General features: G+C 34.2%; 1 protein-coding gene and 1 non-coding gene across 2 annotated transcripts in view; one reads left to right on the forward strand and one right to left on the reverse strand.

The window, feature by feature from the left end:
• Hdac9 (histone deacetylase 9) overlaps positions 1-14,373 on the forward strand; it is an 861,354-nt gene that overhangs the window by 91,737 nt on the left and 755,244 nt on the right. The gene's annotated exons all lie outside the window — the stretch shown is intronic.
• Positions 3,552-3,673, reverse strand: LOC114090544 (U6atac minor spliceosomal RNA). Its single transcript, XR_003582374.2, has one exon. It is a non-coding gene; the product is annotated as a U6atac minor spliceosomal RNA (small nuclear RNA).

Here is a 14,373-nt window from a genome sequence, read left to right on the forward strand (position 1 = left end):
ATTGCTTCTGAGTTCCTGAAAAAATGATTTTGGTCTAACCCATAGAACTCCCTTTGAATATCATTCTTTGTTTCAAATGTTATTTCCTTGTGGCAGGAAGCGATAAAAACACATGGCACAGACAGCTAGTGACTGAAGAGGAAGTTAATGGTGTTTGTTTTTCCTCCAGAATTAGTAGTTCAAAAATTAAAAATAAAAATGTGTCTTGCCAAGTTTGTCAGATACACAGAATGCTTTGATTACAGGATTACAATGGTCCTAACTTCTTGATATTTGTATTTCTTCAATATTTATGCATTCAAACTTTTTAACATTTAAAACTTTCAGGCTCTAAATTTTATTTTATAAACTACAAAGATTAAAATATCCAAATGCCATAAAATACACGTAGGACTTATTTCTTCTTTACCCTCTAAGGCTTAGAAACCAAGAGAAGTTTTAGAGTAAAATATTTTGAAATATTGACAAGCACAACATCACCATGAGGATTCCATGTCAAGGTTGCATTGCCTTTGAGGAGACGAAGGTTTAACTGGTTTTAAATCTGTGATGAGAAGAAGTAAACAAGGCCTTTCCCCAGATACGTAATTGAAAAAATACACCTGAGTTGTGATTGGAAAGTATTGCTTGACTCCAAAAACAGCTCATTTTGTACCAGAGATTTCCTGCGAATCTGTGGAGATGAGGCGGAGGGTGCTTCAGCGGAAGGTGGCAGATTAAGCAAATCTGCAACAGTGACCATAGATGCTATTTTAGAAAGTTAGAATATTTTTTGTTTCAGGGAACAAATTCTTGGAAGGGAGAATAAACTTGTTTAAAATGTCTTTCACTTAATTAAAATTCAGATTTATGTCATTTGTTGCTGCTGTATAATATCATTCTGACTTTTGCTTGGCTAATGCCTGATGGTTTATAAAGATTCAAGTGCACTTTGTTATGGGTAAATGGAGTTCTTTGGGTAAATGTTTAACTTTTTATTGCAAAATCCCTTGTGCACACTTCCATTGTCAAGTTTAGCAGTAGCATAAACCATGGGAAAAATCACTTTTAAAGCCTTTGAAAGGAAAGCATTATGGGTATTTACTGTAAGGAGGAAGGGAAGGCAAATATATAGGGTTGTGTCATTTTACTGAGGAATCAGCTTTGGAAAGGTCATTGAGGAAGTAGTATTTGGGAGTGGTGGATATTTTTAGATTGCTTTTAAGTAAAATTATGTTTTTTTTTTTAATGAACTGAAAAGAAATCATCTGGTTTTCCAAACTGCATGTCATGTACTATTAATGGGTTATGAAATCAATTTAGTAGGTTCCAATTAAACAACAGAATGGAATAGACTACAATACAGTATACCAAAGTGCACTGACATTTAAAGATTAAGTATTAATTTATGAAGCTGATGTTTGAATTTTATATAGATAAGCATGTCTCTATGTGTGTGTAAACCGTTTTTATTATGAAACATATTTACTGGTGTGAATTGTAGTTAAAAAAGCTGGAAGCCACTGACTGGGTCCATTTCCTAATTTGCAAGTGAGGAAACTGAAGAAGGCTGGCAATTTAGTGTTTCTCTTTGAGGTGGCTTATCTGACATCAGGCTCTCTCTTTTTAGAATCTCTTTGATCAGCTATTAATATTCTACAGTCTTCCCTCTCCCTGCACCATCCTTTAGCATTCTTGCATTTTTGTGACCAAGAACTAGATTAAAGATGCTGATTATGGGGGAGATAAATTATCACCAAGTCTCTGAACACCATGTTGGGCAGGTGTTTGATAACTGTACTGCCAGTGGAAAGAACACCATATTTACAGCTCTTTCTATAGAAGAGGTCAGTTATTTTACAGAGGTAAAAACAGATGGAAATTTGGGACAATATAATTAGCAAATTTCATCAATAGATACAGATAATCTTTACCAGCTTCTCCCATTTGTTTCAGTTCACTTCAACAAATATTTATTGAACTTCTACTTTGTGCCAGGTGTTTTACCAGCTACTTACTTCCTCCTTTTTTGAGGAATGAATTATTCATATAACTACATTGATCCCTCTCATTGTTTGCAGTATATGCCGGGAGATTTATTGAAGAATGAGGTGTTTTGTTCATCAAAGATAAAAGAAATGTAGCTCCATGATTTATAACACAGTATAACTCTTTGGAACTCTTTTATGCTTTGTCCAATGTGTTAGTTTTTTTTTTTTTTTATCACTAAGAAAATAGGCTTAGAAGAGGAAAGGTTTATTTTGCCTCCTAGTTTTAGTCCATGGTCAGCTGGCTCCATTGCTTTTAGGCCTGTGGCAAGGCAGAAACATGGCGGAAGGGCATGGTGGAGGAAAGCTGCTTACCTCAGGGAAGCTAGGAAGCAGAAGGAGAAAGGGGCTGGGGACATAGCCTTCTATGGATGCCCCTAATAACCTAATTTTCCCAACTAGACTCGCCTTCTAAAGTTTCTAGTACTCCGAATAATGTCATCGAATTATGAATCCATCAATGAATTAATCCACTGTTGAGATCGGAGCCCTCACAATCAAAATCACTTCAATAGAGCCCCACCTCTGAATGTTTCTGCACTGGGGACCAAGCCTTCAATGCGTGAACCTTTGTGCAACATTCCGAATCCAAGCCCTAACATCTGGAAATGTTCTTGATATCTTGCACTTGACCTTTTATTCATTATGAAGTCCTGCAAAGATCACCTGTAGAATTCACCTTAAATGTTTCCCTCTGTCTTTGCTTTCATAACACATTGATTTTTATTGAACTTTCCCCCTGTAGCTGTTTACACAGTGTCAGTTCTGTACTGTGAACTGATGATTTTTTTTTCCCCTTAACAACCTCAAAATCAAGGCAGCAGGACTGGGAGGGCCACTGTCTGGGTGCCATGTGGAGCTTTGTCATTTGCACATTGATACCACTTTTGGTTTTGTTTTTCTGTGTGGCAGTTCCTGAAGGTGGTGGTCTGTTTTCTGACTCTTCTTTTTGTTTTTAAAGTGTTCATGCAAAGGATATCATTCTACTTTTTGCTTGCTTATTAGTTGAGAGTTAGCCGTATGATTCACTGTCTGAGGCAGTAATAGAAGCAGAAAACAGTCCCCAGATGGCACCAAGAGCCTCTTCTTGATAGCTGTCAGTGCAAAGAGGGATGCCCATTAGGTCCAAGTCCAAGGAGGGAGATGTTTAAAGAGTTTGCTCTGTCAGTGGGTTTAGAGAAGCTGCTGTTTAAAAAAATTTAATTGTCAATCATTTTCATCTTTACTACTTGGAAAGATTAAATGTAATATTTTGTAGACAGTTTTACTTGTATTCTTGATTACAAGTGATTTTGAACTTTTTTCCCCATATCTTTATGGTATTTTCTCCCTCCAATTTTGAATTTGTGTTCTCTGCTCATTTTTCTTTTCTGCTGTCCTATTTTGATTTATAAGACTTTTGTAAATTGTGGTTGATTTTACCATTGTAACCTTGAGTGTATACTTTAGTGGTGTTGAGTACATTCATATTATTGTGTAACCATTGCCACTATCCATCTCCAGAACTTTTCCATTATCCCGACCTGAAATAAACAGATGTCACAAAATGGGCAGCAAAGCCTTAACTGTGTATGTGTGTGTAGATCTTAGGGCCTCTTCCATCTCTATCCAGGGGAATGCTAATTCTCCTCCCTTTATAACAATTCTAGAAGTACTTCTTGAATGATATAATTCCTTAATCAGTTATCTGGCTCTAAAACTGACGTAATTATAGCTACTTCACTTAAAAAGATGTTTTCATACATTAAATTAACAATTGAACAGCTGTTCTCTTATAACCATCTTAACTGAACAAGGTTCTGTTTTGTGGACTCTTTATAGATCCTCCACTTTTTATTTAATCTACTGGTGTTTGATGTTTTTCTTGCTTGCCACTGTGGTATTTCCAGCTGTGCATGGAAATTAATTTTCTATTTGAATAGACAATTCCAGGAAACTATCTATTAAGGTTATAGGAGGCAAAGAGAATGTTGCTTTTCCTTTTTTTTTTTTTTTGTGATGTTCCTGGCATTATGAGGGGGTGGGAAGGTTGACTTAAGAGTTCAAGATTGGCAGTTTATTTTTGTTTTTAAATTATATTACTTAAATAAAATAAACTTTGCCACAGGTCATAAAAGTGACCAATAATAGAAGGTATGTGGCACTGAGGACTTATCCCCCATGCAGCAAAACTATTCCAAATGGACCTTCTGTGGGCTCTGAAAACAGTTTGGACAACATAACTCTGTGTATCTGACTGATTTTTGTGGGAGTTCAAAATCCAAGTTTCAGAGAGTCTTATCTAAAACCCTAAGGGAAAGTTGTGTATTGGAATTGAGACTTTATCAGATTTTAAAAAGGTAGTATGATTTTTGAAATATCCTAGGTTTTGAAAAAGACCATTTACCCTGTATTTCCTGTCATATTCAGTGAGATCTGAAATGACTCCCCATAATAAAAAAGGTTCATATTTCTGCAGTGAAATTCAAAGATATTAATACTAAATGAGATAAATTGAAATAATAAATGACTTTATATTTGCTTAGGCCAGTTTTGTTGCCTAATGAGTTTAGATTTGTCACCAAATGAGTTCTAAAAGTCCTTTGTTCTTTATGATCATGGGCAAAGAGGGATAAGCAAAATCTCACCTCTGTGTTAGGGACTTCCAGCTTCCTTGGTTAGAAGCAGCTTAGCTGCATACTCTAGCCATGCCTCTCACATTGTGGATTTGGCATTCTCAGTGTTACAGACAGTTTTGCTTCTGGGGTTCTATACCTGCTACTCCATGATGCCTCTGCTGAATTTAATCTTTTGTTTTTCAGCCGTTTTGTACCTTTTTTATACTCAACAATTTTGCTATTATATGTAAATGTTTCATCATACCTTAAACACACATATTATCTATTCTCTTTTCTCGATTCCTTTGCACTGGTTATTTCAATACTTGAAATATCTTTTACTTCCTTTTTCCTATTAAGTTTATCCCTTGACTCCTTATTCTACTAGTAAAATGTAGTATTTTTCTTTGTTACATTCTTCATATTTTCTTAGAGCTTTGAATCTACCTATATTATAGCATGCAGTGCATTGCTCCATAATTGTTTGCATATTTATCCATTATAACATAAATTCCTTGAGGATAGTACCTGCATGGTGCTGGCACATCACAGATTCAGAAATTTTTAGCCCAAGATAAATAAAAGGTGTATATTTGGAGGCTGTGGGATAACTCGGAGAGCAGGGAAAGAGGGATACACAATAGAAATAAATAAGTTAGGGAACAAGGCAGACTAGTGTAGGGTAACAGTTTTGTTTAGTTCTTACAGTTGTATGAATTAAAAAATTAAAAGACCTAAATGATTTGTATTATTAAGAAAATTTCATAAAGGATGAAAATCTCGAGACAAACCTTGGCAGGTGTTTAAAACTGGGATAGAAAAAGAGCATATAGTGCTGTTCAGAGAAGGGGAGTGTCTTGAGAGATGTGTGTAGATAGGTGTAGATGTGTGAAGAAGATATTTAAACCAATGGCCTGTTATAATGGAAGTTGTGAATTAAGAGAGTGATAGAAGAGAAAGGTCAGTTCACAAAAAGAATCAGAATTTTTCAGAGTAAATCCATTGTGGGTTCAAGAACAATGGAGGAATTATATGATAAGAACACATTTCTGAAAATAAATGTGCCATGGCATGTAGACAGTGTGAGGACAGGGCTGGTTCACATCCATTTCCTGAAAACAAGTAGGAGATTATAAGAACTTTAGAAGTTGTAAATTCTAAAGAAGAAGATTCAGTGAAATGATTCTAAAGAAGAATTAATAACTTCTAAAGTTATTATTGAGAAGATGGTGATGAGCAGGGCAAAAAGGTGGCTAACTTTTAAAAAGTAAAGCCATAATGGTTAATTTGTAGCGTCAACTTGACTGGGCCACAAGTTACCCAGATATTTGGTTATATATTACTTTGGGTGTTTCTGTGAGGGTGTTTTTGGAAAAGATTCCATTTAAATTACAATTAGACTGAGTAAAGCAAATTGCCTTCCATAACATGGGTGCCCTCATCCAATTAGTTGAAAAACCTGAAGAGAATAAAAGATTGACCTCTTCCTTCACTCTCTTGTAAGAGAGAATTCTTCTCTCTTGACTTTTGAAGTGGGATATTGATTCTCATTCTATAGCTGCCTGCTGGCCGTCAGACTCCACCATGTGAGTCAGTTCCTTAGAATCTTCCCAAGCTGTCGGAATTAATACGTATCTCCTATTGGTTGTGATTCTATGGAGATTGAAAACACATAGGATGGGGGGTCTGATAGATAATGGGAGTCACAGGAGGTGAGGAAGGAATTAAATATTTTTTAAAAATTGAGACTGACAGTTTTAGAGGAAAATAACTGTAATAACAGGAATGGGGAAGCTGAAAACCGCAGTTAATTTTAAGGGAGATTGTGTTTGGTTTTGATTTTTTGGATTTGGAAATGTTATTGAAGATTCAGTGAAATGATTTGAAACTACCATAGTGAGATAGGTAGCTTGTTTGGGTGAGATTGGGTGTGGTGTCTTGGAATCTCTAAAAGCAGGTGAACAGAAGTCACAGGACAGAGCAAAGTCCACAGTGGAGTGAGAGAGACAAGCATGAGACATAGATTTGTGCGAGGATTTCTAGATGAGAATTACGGGGCCAGAGAAGAAAGATGAGCTGCTGGCGTAGGAAGGGATTTGAGGGCAGAGGTCTTGCTTGACTTTGGTTTGTCAGCCTCCTCCATCTCAGCTTCAGATGTTGTGCTTCAAGTGTTCAAGATCCCTAGACGTTATTCATCTCTTTATTTTCCACTAGAAAAACCTTTTAAATGAAAACTGGAGCAGGGATTAGGATTTCTTTGCTTCATGCTTTGCATTTAAGTAGGTTTGTAGATTGAGATTGGATATTTTCACTCCTAGGACTTTGGTTTTCCCTTCCAAAAAAGGAGGTTAGATTAAAAATATTTACTATTCCCTATAGCTCAAAAATTCTGGAGAAAAATTTCTGTATGCCAGGAATAGTTCAAAGTCTCAAAAATGTCCTCAAGTATATTCAGAAAATAAAATTTTATAGCAAATCATTTCTTCACCTCTATTTTTGAAGTTTTTATTATTTAAGTATCAGTCAAAGTATTTCAGACAATGAAATTTAAGTTTCACATAATCTTGTCAAGATTCAACTTTGGGCTAAAATTTTTGTCCTCAAATATTATATTTGTGGTTTAAAAATAATTCTTTACAGAGGGCCAAATCCTGCTTTATATAGTGTTTAATTAATTGGCTGTGAAAAAGAAAAATAAATACAAGAAGAATTTCTCTTTAAATTTCTAAGCTATAAGGAAATTTTGAGTCTTGTTAAAAAAATTTTTTTTTCTATTACAAACTTTCAACTCTTAAAATGTTTTCAGAGAATCAGTGTGTGATAAATACTAAGGGAGGGATCCCTGGTTCAAATAATCCTGTGTGTTTAACATACTCCATCCAAAATTCTGTTGCACCTCCTGTTCTGTTTGTAGATCTGTGTTAACATCATGTAGTCCCACAATATCCATTTTAAATTTATGTAAAGATACTTTCTCTTCTGAATGGCACATTCTTCAAGGCTATATTCATTATTGTTTTGGGTATTTGATGAATGTATGATGTTTAAGTTATATTCCATATGCTTTAAGAATATTTTTCCTAATTGTACAATTTGAAATTTGATGAATTTCCAAAATCAATTTGGAAAAAAAAAACCTCTTTTTTTTTTTTTACATATACAACATTCATGTATGTTGACATAAAGTATTCAAAATAAAAAACTATTGAGCAGTTGAAGAATATATGTCATAAATTTTAATTCAAATGAATTAAGCTACTAGCATTAAAATTAACATTTTTGTATCAGATAGAACTCTCTGGGCCCCTAGGATATGCACTGTGGGTTAGGTATTGGTTACCATAACAATTTTCTTCCTTCCTGGTAAGCAAGGGCACTTTCCATGTCTGTTCTTGCTCAGTGACCATCTGCAATATAGGACTTCCACCTGGAAATAATCTGCTTTGTACCACCAAGGTGCTGCTGTTGCTTTTAGTTATTTAATATCTCTTTTATTTGCTTTTCTGCTTCTTAATTGAGGATAGTTAACAACTAAGAATTCTCTCAGGAAATAGTGTCACAAAAGTAATCAGATATGGGCTTTTCTGGTAACAATTAGTCTATCTTCAAAGCAATGTCTAGAAATATTTACTTCCAATAGAGATAAAATTCTTTATTTTTATTTTCCACATTTTCTAAATTTCTGGATTTCTTGTGAAATACCATAATTTATTCTTGGGTTTATTTTATCTGTATTTTTGAATACAAGACATTTAACATTCACTTTGGCCAACTGCCCTCTTTGTCTGTTGGTATTATATATAGTTGTATAGATAATAAGGATCTGTTAGACATAAGGATCTGCTTTTACTGTTTTATTTGTAATAAGACATATAAGAAAGTAAGATAATAATAATGGGATCTACATACCAGAAACATAAAAAATTGGTAAAACTTTTGTGATAACTTTACTCCATGTATAAGTCACTCTAATGACTGCTTTGCTTCTCAGTAATTTTCCATTTGTAACATTTTATACCTGGTTACACAAATGTAATGCAATTGAACAAGAAAACAATTATCTGTCTGGTGGAAATAATGTACTTATCTCATTGAAACAATTGACTTGTTTAAAAATACACAGAAGTTTTAGTTCTGCTCAGAGTGCGGTTGCCTGTAATTTGTCACAAATTTCCAGGAAGAATTAAAATGCTCTGATGTAATTGGATCAGCAATTGAATCCACTAGTTGTGAGTGATAAATTTGGGGGCTTAATTCCATTCTCATACAAACTTCCATGTGGAGCTGTTTTGGATTTGAGAAGGTTTTTTCAATAATATATAAAATATATTGGCTGGATGTCTGGAAAAGTTCACTCAAAGGTTTTGTCTTCCAGAGAAAGCTTTGCATTGACTTGTGGGTTCTGTCAGTGGAACATTTCAGCACTTTTTGGACAGTTTCAAATGTTTCTTGGAATTTTGTGTGATGTTTGGCCCAAACTATCTATAGGATCACATTGTATTCCAGATAAGCCCTAAAAGCCATAATTTTTCTATGACAATGTGGGACTTTGTTGGGTTTTGGTAAGAAGGCTAACACCATTGGGCAGTCAAAGGCTTGACATAATTAATGACACTTCCTTCTAAGGACATAACTGCTTAAAAAGTAATACAGAAAGGCACAATTCCTTTAGCCCAGCACTTGTTTTTCTTGTATCTGACCTTTTTCACAGAAGTCAATGTCTGTTTCAATTCCTTATTATATATGTTTGTATATATAACCAAGCTAGTTAATTTTAGTTATAACATCATAGAATCTTGATGGTGCCCTAGGAAAGGTCTGAGACAGCTCCCTTGTTTTACACACAAGCAGAATCAGGCCCACCCAGTTCCCTAGTTTTCCCAGGAAGCCATGGCACTGCTGGCTGCATGTCTTTGGAAGCCTCTCTGGCTGCTTAAAGATCTGCCCTCCATTCCCCATCTTAAATTTATCTCTCTAAGAAATTTTCCTTAATGCGTTGTCGCTCCCTATATATACTTCACATTAATCTGGGAAACCAGCAGAAACATTTGTTTCATATCTTGTTGGGATTTCCGAGCGCTATATACTATTCCATTCTCTTTGGGTTCTGAGTCACTAAGAGATCAATATAGGAAAAAGAAGGACATCAATGGTAACAGCTCTGTCACGTAATGTTGGGTTGTAAGACGCAGTAGACCAAAGGCTGAAGCTGACTTTCTGTGCCTCCCCCAACTTCCTGTTGAATTTTCACCCCTTCATAGAGAAGTGTGGAGCTGTGGGTGTGGAGTCCAAACCCCTGTAGGGCCGCTCTAAGGGAGGACAGAGAAACCAGCACCTCAGAGAGACCCATGAGCCAAGGGCCTCTCCCAGAGCCTTTTATCCACTCTGGGCAAATAAAGCAGGCCTGGTTCTACAAATAGGAAGCAGTCTCTTTCAGTAGCTCACTGTTTGGTAATGGTCTTCATCTTTTCTTTCTTCTTGGTTTATCATTTCTGTTTCCACTAGCATTCTGAAACCAGTGTCATTTACATTTCTTCTCCCTGCATCATGAGTTATTTTCCTATTATCCTCTTCAACAGAGTTGAAAAAAGCAAAGGCAGTGAAAGCAGCCTAGGCAACTGCTTATTTACAACTGAGGAAAACAAATGAGAATTAGGGAGCTGGTTGATGAGAGATGGCACTTTGAAAATGTGCTCAGAATACTTCACAGGAATGGAACATGAAGAAGAAGCCATTCTTCTTCCGATATTTTTAAGAGGAGAAAACTGGAGAAGACTTTTACTTCTTTATTTACAGTCTTTGTTTGAGCTCTAGACTGCTGTCAGGGCTCATTATTATATATCAATAGATATATTTCCAGCTGTCTATAGGCAGATTCCAACAAGCTTTCTTTGCTTTCATTTTCCTGTGGACTTACAATCAAGTAAAATGTGAGATGACACATGTCTTGGATTTTTAGTTGACCTATGTATGTAGATTTCTACCAAGTTTCATTTGTTTTTCTTCCAGTTATTTTTTAATATATTTTTTCTTTACCTTCTTTATTAGCTTTCTTGAAAATATTTGCCTACAACAACCCAAAGACTCCTTAACAGTTTCCTTCATATTAGGGGATTTTCTCTACTTAGGATTTCCTGTCTTGTGGAGCACGTTGCACCTGTGTGCAGACACTTCTACTTAATTTGGAGATAAATTAAAAGTGATTTAAAATTCTAATGTTCTAGACACACTTCTCCTTTCCTGCTGTTCTACTAGGCTTTGCTTCCTCCCAGTAGGCTGAAGGCTGTTTAGATACAGAGAGCTAATTGCAGACTAATAGAATTAAGGTTTAAGATGTTCCAATACCATTCTTGGAATTGAAATCATCTTTCAGATGATTTGTTTTCAAAGAAGTGATGTAACGGACATTTCTGGAATCACCATTGTGCTTTTGTTTAGTTGGCATGTCAAGTATCTGTTGCAGTGGAAACTGAGAAACGACAGATAGAAAATAGCACAAAAGTAGTGGCCGCACATGACATGTGACGCCCAAGCTGCATAGAGTGCTGGTGGAGACCATGGGCTCTGGAGCCATGTGCCTTGTGTTGAAACTCAGAGAAAAAAAAAATTGTGTTTGCTTATCTGCACAATGGACATACTCATTAAATATCTACCCCAAAAGGAAGATCATGTGAGGGTTGAATGTATTAATCCATGTAAAGCACTTTAGAGCAGTGTCTGGAACATTGTATGCTTTATAAATGTTAGCTGTTAGTTCTCATAGTTCTAACTGGATATGTAGATCCAGGTTTCTCTGTATTTTCAAGTGTTTTTCTGAGAAACAGTATTATTTAGGAAAACTGGACTATAAAGATCTTTTCTGAGGTGTTCTGGCCTGCATTTTTATTTACTTAGTTTTTATTTGCTTTTTTTGTTTTGTTTTCAGTTTGCAGTGCTAGGGATCAAACCTGGAGTAGGCTGGTGTAGCTCATGTATCCACACCTCCCTGACTTCAGGCTTATTTTTAAATGTGAAGGATGCATCAAAAGACTTTTGAGTCTCATTTTTGTATAATTTAATATTAATAAATAACTTGGGCTTCCTGGTAATCTGTGTGAAATAATTTGGGGATTTCAGGCAAAATTATATATATTATTTTCGTTTTTTGCATTCATTTTGGCACTAAATTAATTTTGTTCATATCACAGTTGCTCAGATTAGAAGGGAAATATTGAGAGAATAGTCTTCAAGTTGCTGACTGATCTAAAAAGGCATAAAAGGGTTGTGTATTTTGGAGAAATGTAGCATAATCTAATACCCAGAGGCAAAATATCCCAAGGTGAAAATCCCATAATATTGTATGTGTTGGTGGAAGAGGAGTATTGAAGGAAAAATTTTAAGGGAACCTAAAAGTTTTACTTTAGTTTGTATAATAATTAACTTGGCTACATAAATACCAGGAAAATAATTAGAATAAACAGATTATGTTGAATGCTTAAAGAAATATGTTTGACAACTTTTAATTTTCTTTCCTCCCACACACCACTTCCTAGTTTGTTTCTGGCACAACAGATGTGCCTCAACACAGTGACTGATCCAGTAGAGTTTTGTGAACACCTGTGATGTGACATAACAATGTTTTTTTTTTTTTTTAATTTTGGTTACATTTAATGAAAGTCACAGAAAGTAAGAGAAAGAGCAGTATAATTTCAGATAATGTTATGCAGATATAAAGGGTAGCCTGCTTTGTCTACAAAACTACCTATCAATGTTCTTTTTTAAAGGTAATGTTAAAGCTTGTGTCTGAATGGTGAATGTAAACACATAAAAGCTGATTGTAACCTTCTTTATGTTTCCCAGTTAGACACCAATGAGCTACTATTGGGCAGAAGAATGAAGAGGTATAATTGGTAGAGAAAAGTGAAAAAAAAAAAAAAAGCACTGATGGAGAATTTTTTAATACTCTTTTTATAATATTCCAACTTCTTTGAATAGATCAATTAATTTATTTGGTAGTTTTTTTCCCCTTTATGATTCTGGGAATCAAACTTGGGCCTCATGTATGGGAAACAAGCACTCTGCCACTGAACTACATACCCAGCCCTGATTTGCTGGTTTTAGCTTAAAACTAACTTTAATTCTTGATTTCCAAGGAGAAAATACATTTTATTTTTGCTTTGTCCAATATAGATTTACTACATTAATTTTTTATTTTAGTTTTAGCCATTTTTTTTTCTATTTAAATGTCAGAGCAAGAACCACAGCCCAGAAATGTAATTTTTCTGGAAAAGAATTAGTTTTATTTTTAGCTTTGGCCTTACTATGATACTTTCATATATCCCCAATTTTGACATCTACTACTAATTTAACAACAGCTAACAATTTTTTTTTCTAAATTTTTAATTATAGAACAAATAATGTTATAATTAAAAACTATGTCAATATACCAACTTGTGTAATTTGTTCCCCCTTTTTTTTCAGGGCATGTTATTTTTCAATTTATATTGTTCTTACACATATTAGACAATTTAATGACTTTGTAATATTGTATCCTTTCTAGAGTGATTGTTTGATAATCCTTAATTATTTAATTATTGCTATGAGGATATAGGTGTTTATTTTTAATGTTTTGCTGTTATAAATTACATCAATACAAATGTTTATTTAAATTCTCTCTCTTTGGGATTATTTACTTAGTTTATAGTTTCTTGCCTCAGATAGCAATAATATATGGATTTAACATTCTCAATTTTTCAATAAAATAGTTAGTTGGACATATTTAGAAGTTTTTGTATTTATTCAATAAATGTAAAGCGGTACCTAGGTGTTGTTTTAATTTGCCTTGCTTTAATAAATAACATTTATTAAATGTTATTTTATTCTTTTATCCATGCTTAATAATTTAGTTTCCTCTTGTGAAATTCCATGTTATTGAGTCATTTTTCTTCTGAATTTTATGTTTTTCTGTCAGATTGTTTATCTTCTCTATGTAACACAGAAATCAACTTTTTATCTCTTTTAATAAAAATTTATGTAGTATGTTATCTTTCTTATTAAAGATTAGACTCTTATATAACATATCTCCTTTTTTTAATTGACTCAAGGCTTAAAAAGTTGTCATCCTGTTAAAGACCCTCAATTTATGCTAATTTTTAATGAGCTTTTATATATGCAACTAAATTTCATATATTTTGTATGTATGCACACATACATACATACATATATGGATATAGAAAGTGATAGATTAGTATTATAATGATAATACAGTAAATTTTGACTCATTTTCCCCAAATTATCAACTATTTATATTATTTATTAAATAGCTTTACTTCTACCTCTCAACTATTTTGTATTTCCTTTCTATAACATTATTGCATGCTTAAATATAATTTAATGTTTTAGTGCACTCCATTATTATTCACTGATCTATTCCAAAACTATATCAAAACTTACTCAAATTATTAATGCCTTATAGTTTGTTTTAATAATGTTTTTTCTTTTTCAAATATCATTGAGTTTCTGCATGACAGAAAAAGTATACATATAGAATTTTTTTTTCCAAGGGGAGATTTTTTTTTTAAGAGAGAGAGAAAGAGAGAGAATTTTTTTTTTTTTTTTTTAGTTTTCGGTGGATAGAACATCTTTATCTTATTTTTATGTGGTTCTGCCGATCGAACCCAGCACCCCACGCATGCCAGGCGAGCACGCTACCGCTTGAGCCACAATCCCAGCCCTACATATAGAAATTAAAATAACCCAGTTCCCCACTT

The sequence above is a fragment of the Marmota flaviventris genome, chromosome 1 (genome assembly GCF_047511675.1).
Source record: "Marmota flaviventris isolate mMarFla1 chromosome 1, mMarFla1.hap1, whole genome shotgun sequence".
NCBI lineage: Eukaryota > Metazoa > Chordata > Mammalia > Rodentia > Sciuridae > Marmota > Marmota flaviventris.